The following is an 8,649-nucleotide window of genomic DNA, read 5'->3' on the forward strand; positions in this document are numbered from 1 at the left end:
AAAGAAAGGATCCTCAGCTCTAAATTTCACATTTTTTAAAGTTCCCAACATTGATTATATTCAGAATCTGTTGATTTGAATTAGAAATAGAATCAGGTATGAACGTGTGAAGCGCTGCTTATTTTCAGGAAATTTATAACAATCCATGAAATCGCCTTTATACATTAGATTGTATATATGTGTAACCTTCATTTCACAGAAGAGTCATTCCTAAATACAATTTAATCGTGTTCTTTTTTAATAATCTAAAATATCATATAATCGGCAAATAAAGTCTGCAAGGTATACTTTCGACAAATTATCTACCTACAGTATCCCAATTTTAAATTTTTATAAAGCCAGAAATATGATTTCACTAAAGGAACTTAAGTTATGCTTATTTGTTTCTTCAATGAAAAAATTTTTAACATCAATTTATTAGTATTTTTGTTTCTAACATGACAATTGTTTGAAAAATTTTTCCCAAAGCAGTTCAAAGGGTAATATTTTTACCACTTCAAAACATAAACTAGATGCTGTCATGAGACAAAATCCCCAAAGGGTTTTTTGCCTCTAAATACACAATCCTACGGGGGTTCAAGGAAAAAGTCAAAATAATTCTATATAATTCAGGCACGTACATCGTTTTTGAAATTTGGGGGGGGGAATAAAAATTTTTTTTTACTAACCTAAAAAAATTAACAAGGAAAAAAAATGAAATGGGGGGGTGGGGGTGGGGTGGTGGTGGCCACTTTTTTTTCAAGGCAAAATTACTTTCACTTCCAATTTTTCCCATATTTCCTTGCAATGTATATACTGTGGTTAAAAGTGGGGGGGGGGGGGGAACCATCTTTTTAATGGACATTTTCTTATAGAAAGGAATTTTGGGGAAAAAAAGGGGGGCCCCCCCCCCAACCCCCCCCCCGGTTTGTACGTGCCTGTAATTTACATATGTATTCAAAAAATTTGGGGTATGAAATTATCCCGTGACCAAACCAGAACCTCTTATATTTATTTTACATGCTTAATTCATTATATACCAGTTTGAATTCTATTAATAATGTAAATTAGATTTTGATAAATGTTTTGCTCATATTAGGACCTTTTTAAATTTACTAACCCCCCCCCCGACACCACAATCACACAGTACATACTTTTGGGAATAGGCTAGATGGAACAGTTTTGTTAAAACAGTGTTTGTTATGAATTAATTTAAAATTTGTTCTTGATTGTAAATTTACATCACATCACGTTGCGTCACCCATTATCATATTTTTAGTTTAAAACTCCTTTTAAATGGCCGATTCCCACTTCATCTGAAAAGGTGAGGGAAATCAGGCCGGGGGTTTTTCCAATGGAATATCATTATAACATGCTGCAGAATGGTGTGCTTTGGATTAATTCATTTTGTGTTATAATTGGATTTATATTTCATGAAGTTTACAGGACCTATGGAGGTCGGTAAGTACAATTTAAGTATAGTGGGGGTAAAATAAACCCAAACGATTAGGTTAAAGTTCAAAAAGGGTCAAAGATCATCGCATGCCACACTAGACGAATTTCATATTGTGAAGTTATCTCCCCTTGTCATGTGACATTCAGTTACTGCCAATACGGTGCGGATCCAGAATTTTTTGGGAGTAGGGAGGGGGGTTCACATCTCAGTCAAAATATTATGCCTAGAATTTCCTGACAAGCAGGAGAAAAAAATATACACTGAAAACAAATAAACAAAAAAACCCCAATGTTTTCTTAGTTAGGGGGAGGATGTCCAAAATCATTTTTTATTTGCTTCAGTATATAGTCTTGTTTAAATAAAAAAGGGAAATTTCCCGGGGGGGGGGGTTCCCAAATTTCCCCCTACCCACTCCCTATCCCTAAATAACAATCTATTTTGTGATTCCAATTAAATAGTATATTTTTTTCCATTTGACTAATTATGTACATATTTTGTTTCTTGTGTTTATATTATGTCTGTATATTTGTCTGCAGAAATTATAACCTTGCCCAAAATTTTAAGTGGGATGGGCTATACAATTGGCTTCCACATTTTATGGGTTTTATTTTTGTGCAATTAAGCCTTTTATTTGGGTACCATTAATTTTTCCCCCATCACTTGACCTAAATACACATTTTTACAAAAAAATACCCAACTTTAAACTTTGCCTAAATTTTGATCAGTAGGTGCTAGGGCTTTCATGCTTAACATGTGTATTCATTGTAAACTGCCGGAAAAATATGTTTGACCTTGACCTAGGTTTAACCATTAAAAAATTAACCTTGGCAATTAACTTTTGAAGAGGAAGTACTAGGGATTACTTATTTCACATGTGCATTCCTTGTGACAAGACTTTTTTCTGATACCAACAATTGAACCTTTTGACCTTGACCTTTGAGTTTGACATATATTTGAGAAACTTCAACCTTCGCCATAGGCAAGACAGGGGCATCAGTGTTTCACAAACACATCTTGTCTTCATTATTATTTGGTGGTGTCTCCATATGACAAAAATTCCCAAAGAGATATGTATTCACAACAAACAAACAAATTACTAAAGAAAATATAAAACATGAATATGTTTGGGCATGCATATCTCTGCATGAAAAAAAAAAACCCCCGCTTTTCAAATACTGCAACCATATTGTAACCCTTTTAAAACACTCATTTGAGCTTTTCTGGTTTCCTTGTCATATAACGTCTGTTGTGACATGTTGTCCATCTGTTTGTCTGAAAACTTTTTACATTTTTAACTTTTCTGAACCACTGGTCCAATTTTACCCATGCAATTCATATAGAAACATGTACATTTGTATGTCAGACTGTTTTTTGTCTGAATAAAATTAACCTTGGTTATCACGGTCATATCTACTAATGAGAAGAGACAAGGCATTATATTAAACTTATGTACTAGTATTTACCTGTGAGAATGGCATGGTTTTTTTTTTTTTTCATATGACCTAGAAGTTTGACCTACTTGCAAAAAAATTAAATTGTTATAAATTTATCATTTTGAAAGAGAAAAGTTAGGGCATTCATATTATAATGCATGTATATTATTACCTGTGATAAGATCTTTCCAAATGAATCATGACTTTTACTCTGTGACCTTGACCTTGAAGCCTAACCTACTTTTCAAAAATGTTGCATTTGCTTATAACTTTTGATTGAGATGAGATATGACTCTCACATTTGACATTTGTACATTAATTACTCATAAAAATTCAAATGTTTCCCCCTTGAATGTTTTTTTTCTCTTTAACGTTAATGTTTTACATAATTTTCAAGATATTTAACTCTCCTAAAAGATGATTAGGCTTCTGAGTAACATTAAGGAGGACTTCAGGAAAGACAGGACTTTTTCACAAAAAATGTAATTTTTCCCCCCCCATTTGACCTCCCAGGGCAATATCAAAATTCCAAAACCTTGCTGCACATCTACATGACACTACCAACCATCTCCCTAAAGATGATTAGGCTACTGTGTAAAATGTAAGAGAATTTCAGGGAAGACGGGGGTTTTTAAAAAAGTCATTTTTTTACCCCATTTGACCCCCCGGGCAAAATCAAAATTCCGAAACCTTACTGCACATCTACATGACACCCCAAACCCTTCCCAAAAGATATTAGCCTACTGTGTAAAATGTAAGAGGAGTTCAGGGAAGACGGGGCTTATTGCATAAAAAACGTCCTTTTTCCACCCCCATGACCCCCCGGGGCAAAATCAAAATTCCAAAACCTTACTGCACATCTACATGAACCACCCATCTCCCAAAAATATTAGCCTACTGTGTAAAAAATTAAAAGGGGAAAAGAGGGGGTTTTTCAAAAAAACGTCATTTTTTTCCCCCCCTTTAAAAAAAAAAATTCCGAAACCTTACTGCACATCTACATGACACCACCAAACATCTCCCAAAAGGTCATTAGGCTGCTGAGTAAAATGTAAGAGGAGTTCAGAGAAAACGGGGCTTTTTGCATAAAAAAATATTTTTACCCCCCTTTGACCCCCCCGGGGGAATATCAAAATTCCAAACCTTACTGCACATCTACAACACCACCAACCATCTCCCAAAAGATGATTAGCCTACTGTGTAAAATGTAAAAGGAGTTCAGGGAAGACGGGGCTTATTGCATAAAAAAATCTTTTTGACCCCCATATGACCCCCCGGGGCAAAATCAAAATTCCAAAACCTTACTGCACATCTACATGACACCACCAACCATCTCCCAAAAGATGATTAGCCTACTGTGTAAAATGTAAGAGGAGTTCAGGGAAGACGAGGCTTTTTGCATAAAAAACGTCATTTTTCGACCCCCATTTGACCCCCCAAGGCAAAATCAAAATTCCAAACCTTACTGCACATCTACATGACACCACCAACCATCTCCCAAAAGATGATTAGCCTACTGTGTAAAATGTAAGAGGAGTTTAGGGGAAAAAAAGTGTGACAGACGGACGGGCGGGCGGAGGACATGAGTAAAAAAATATACCCGAACTTTCTTTAGAAAGTGCGGGTATAATCAGATAATTTTTACTACATTTCCTACCATTTCGTATCTTATGTTAGGCTTTACTTACGAGAGGATCTCCTTGAAAACACGATACAGGACAACATGAGTAGATTCTTTGACAAAATGGCACAGGAAAAGGAACCGTTTGCTTTGAACAGTTACGTGGATCTGATGGTGTTTCATCAACTGTATACTATTTCTTTTGGCGAAAAGTAAGTGTATTAATTTGTGATATGTTAAATCAAATTGTATATTAATTTGTTTTATTTCACAATTATACATAGATATTTTGTTGTTCTGATGAAACCAAATATCATTAATATTCTTAAAATCCTTATTTGAGGTGTTATTTGTATCAAAGGAGGAAATATTAATACCATTCATTCTTACACTCTCGCAGTAGAGATTTTCTATTTCCGGTAATGCAGATAAAATATGTAATAGATGAAGTGAAAAGAATAGTTTTGTATTTAAAAAAATAACACATACAAATAAAATCAATGTTGGCATATAAATTTTGACATTATGCGTTCTTTTTTGCTCTTTATTTCAAATCTTATCACGTGACAGACGACCTATTGATGACCCAGAAGTAAAGGCAATGCTTAAATTAGATGAAGAGTTGATAGCTGAACTGGCAACTGGATTCTTTGAGGATTTAATTCCTTATCTAAAGGACATCTATCCTACTGCAAAATGGAAGAAATTTCTCAGATTGATAGATCAACTATCAAATGTGCTACGTGTTAAATGCAAAGAGCACATCGATATTTTTGATCCAGGTTCACTTTTGAAAAACAATCTGAAATATTTACCTTTGCAATGATTCTTTTCAAAGTGTCAATTTTAAAAGAAAGATAACATTTAAACCAGAAATTAAGTAATTTATCTTTAAGGCTTTATATACAATATAAATTTTAATGCATATTTAAAGGTGTAATCAGGGACTTTACCGACAGTTTGCTGATGGCCAGACAGGAAGCCGAGACTGAAGGAGGTGTTTCAGCGGAGGAAACCTTTGATGATACACGTTTAATACAGACCATATCAGATATCATTCTAGGTAGATGCATTCTTGCGTATCTAAATTCAAAATCTATGCAACTTTTGATAAAGTCATCATTAAATGAATTTTTTTTTAATTTTATATTTGTTATTTGGACAAGACATTGTTAACTTGATCAATGACAGAATATGAAAATTGGGGCTTAGACTATGTATGATTATGTAAATAATGCGCTGGTAAACAATGAAAAAGATGTGTTTAACACGGAAATATGGTAGCTCATCCCAAGGTTAAATTTTTTTAAAAATAGGACAAACTAAAAGATCAAGATTATGAGGTGAAGAGTGTTAGTAACCAAAAAAAAGGTCTTGTCTCAGGAATACACATATCAGACCATGCAAAATTTTTGCCAAAGTTACTTTTTTCGAAAAGTAAGTCAAACTCCAAAGGCAAGGTAAAACAAGTCAAAACTGGCGATACCCTGTGAAATGTCATTATAAAAATACATATACACACATGAAACATGAAACATATGAACAATCAAAAGTAATGGCCAAGGTTAATGTTTTTCAAAAGTTAGGTCAAACTCAACGATCAAATTCATGGGATAAATCATGAGATATGAAACCCTTACCCATAGTTATGGTGGAAGTTGAAGTTTTTGAGGACAAACAGCCAAGAAAATTATGGGGCTAAGTATTTGCCAAGACTGTAGGGGGAAAAGTTTTAAGTTAAAAAGGGATTGAGAACCATGCAAAAGCCTTTGTATACCCTCCCCTTGTAAAGACAAAGACAGTCGTGATACTTGTACACGAAAATAAAGAATAAAAAAAAAAACAAAATCCCCCGAAAATACTTACTGTTACTTATAGCTCAAACATTAATACGATTTTTGGGAAAAAAAAAGTTTGTTTCAATTTAATTTACAAACACCCTACATGTAGCAGACTGGAAGGATATATTTGTTGCTATGGTTTTTAATGTTTATTATTAACTGCACAGGAAAAGCCTTATTTTAAAAAAAAAACAACTTTAAAAAACAAGTTTGTGGGTTAATATAGTAGAATCTTGAGCAGGATAACGTGGCGTAGACTTTATATTGCAACTAAAAATGCTCATACAATTTTGCAATTGATGACAAACGCAGTAAAAACCCAAAAACTTCCTTAAAGCCAATTCAAAATATCTTTAGCTTCTTGTGATAAATGAAGAAGCAAAGTTAACATTCAAATCAATGTTTTTCGTTTTTTCAAAACCACAATTGAGAATTTATTATGTGTCTTTAAATTATTGCTGCCAATTTCTATAGCTGGACTGGATACCTCAAGATTCACAATGAATTGGTTCGTATATTTCATGAGCAGATTTCCGGACATACAGGCCAAATGTCAAGAGGAAATCAAAGTTTGGTAAATCTTCACAAAAAATTAAAACTATAAACTTAAAGTTCTTTAATCGAAGAAATTGTTCTAATTTATTGAAATAATACAAAGAATATTTCATAATCTGGTTCAGCTTTGAAATTTCAAGGGCGAACGATTAAACAAAAATCTTCTACACAAAGTATTCTACTTATTCTCTTAACTCTTACATTTATCAAGGATAATTCTCTCGATAATTTGGAGCATTGTGCTTATAATCCTTCTTTTCTGATTACATTTAAGCTGGGGTATCTTAAGAAGGCCCGTGGAACGAACTACACAGAGGCGTGCATGTTTGAAACAATGAGACTAGGAAGCGTTGTGGGGCTGGGTTTTCCTCACATGACTATTTGTGATACACAAGTTGGTAGGTAATTATTTATGCAAGTAATGGGGCCCTATCATCGAATTTCAATTCGATTGTGACTTTCTTTTATCGAGTTTTGAGGTGATGAATCGACTACAAATAGTAATACGATCTTAACTTACAAAAGCATTTACTTATTTTTAACAGGGGGATATGACTCCCAAAAAGGTCCACAGTCTTTATAAACCATTGGGCTCTTCATCATGATCCTAATTTCAAAACCAAAAAAATTTCCCCCTTATGTTATCTTGATGAAAAAAAAAAGAACCTGTGACCAGACGGATGGCTGCCATTCTCCGCTGGCCGCCGAGTATGTTTGGGAAACCCCTAGCTAAACCTGAAATACTCCTGATGTGTGCGAATCTGCTGAAGCGATTTGAAATTCGTCTTCCAGATGGAGTGAAACCAAGTCTTGAGTACAAGCAGTATGGATTTGGTACAGAACTTCCACCTGATTATAAAATCGTTGTGAAGGAAAGATATAAAAATTAAACATTCTATTTAGTCTCCGAATAATAATACACATGTACCAATACAATGTGTACTGCCATTTGTATTTTGTATTTCCTGTGTATTCAAGACAAATTATATATTTACTATTATAAATCATGTATTTAGTTGTGTAAAATTGACTGTTACGACAAGTACAGGACTTTGCAAGAAGAACTGCTATAGACAAATTTGAACTTATGTTTATGGTATGAGAATGTAAGTTGAGATTCCCAGCAATCCTGTTCATTCGGTACATAGACACATCTATACATAGGAGGCATGATTTGAAAAAAAAAAATTAAAACTCAAGAGATTGCTTTCTTCATGACGTTTTATGTCTTTGCTTCTCCTCAGAGAAAAAGGTTATTAAAATCTTTTCCTAACACTTCATTTGTAGAACACCGTTCACGGTAGCTCAGTGGAGAGCGCTCGCTCCGTGACCGGGACCGGCCGCGACTGACCTAAGTCGATAAAAAATGGCTAGCAACTGTTCCTTCGCCATGCGCTCGGCACTTTGAAGTGAAAGCTGCGAGTCCTTCGGATGAGACATTAAAAACCGAGGCCCCGTGTCAGCGGCAGGCGTTGGCACGATAAAGATCCCCCACTGCTCAATGGCCTGAGTGGGGTAAAGGTCAAAATTTGAAGCCCTTCACCGGCATACGGTGACGTCTCCATATGAGTGAAAAATTCTCGAGAGGGACGTTAAACAATATACCATCAATCAATCATTTGTAAAACAATGATATCTAGTGTGGCCTCAACATACCCTTGTGGTTAAACCCAAATTCAGGGATTTTCCTTTTTGCCTACGTTTATAAACATAAACTCTGAAAACTTCTTTCAATTAGCCTAGACACATACATACTATATACAT

At 34.5% G+C, this 8,649-nt stretch overlaps 1 pseudogene; it reads left to right on the top strand.

Annotated features, from left to right (window-relative positions):
* Window positions 1–4,502: 4,502 nt before the first annotated feature.
* On the top strand, window positions 4,503–8,072 carry LOC134258175 (steroid 17-alpha-hydroxylase/17,20 lyase-like; annotated as a pseudogene).
* The last annotated feature ends 577 nt before the right edge of the window (window positions 8,073–8,649 follow it).

The sequence above is a fragment of the Saccostrea cucullata genome, unplaced genomic scaffold (assembly GCF_032062105.1).
Source record: "Saccostrea cucullata isolate Sc308-1 unplaced genomic scaffold, CSIRO_AGI_Scuc_v1 ctg15929, whole genome shotgun sequence".
NCBI classification, from domain to species: Eukaryota; Metazoa; Mollusca; class Bivalvia; order Ostreida; family Ostreidae; genus Saccostrea; species Saccostrea cuccullata.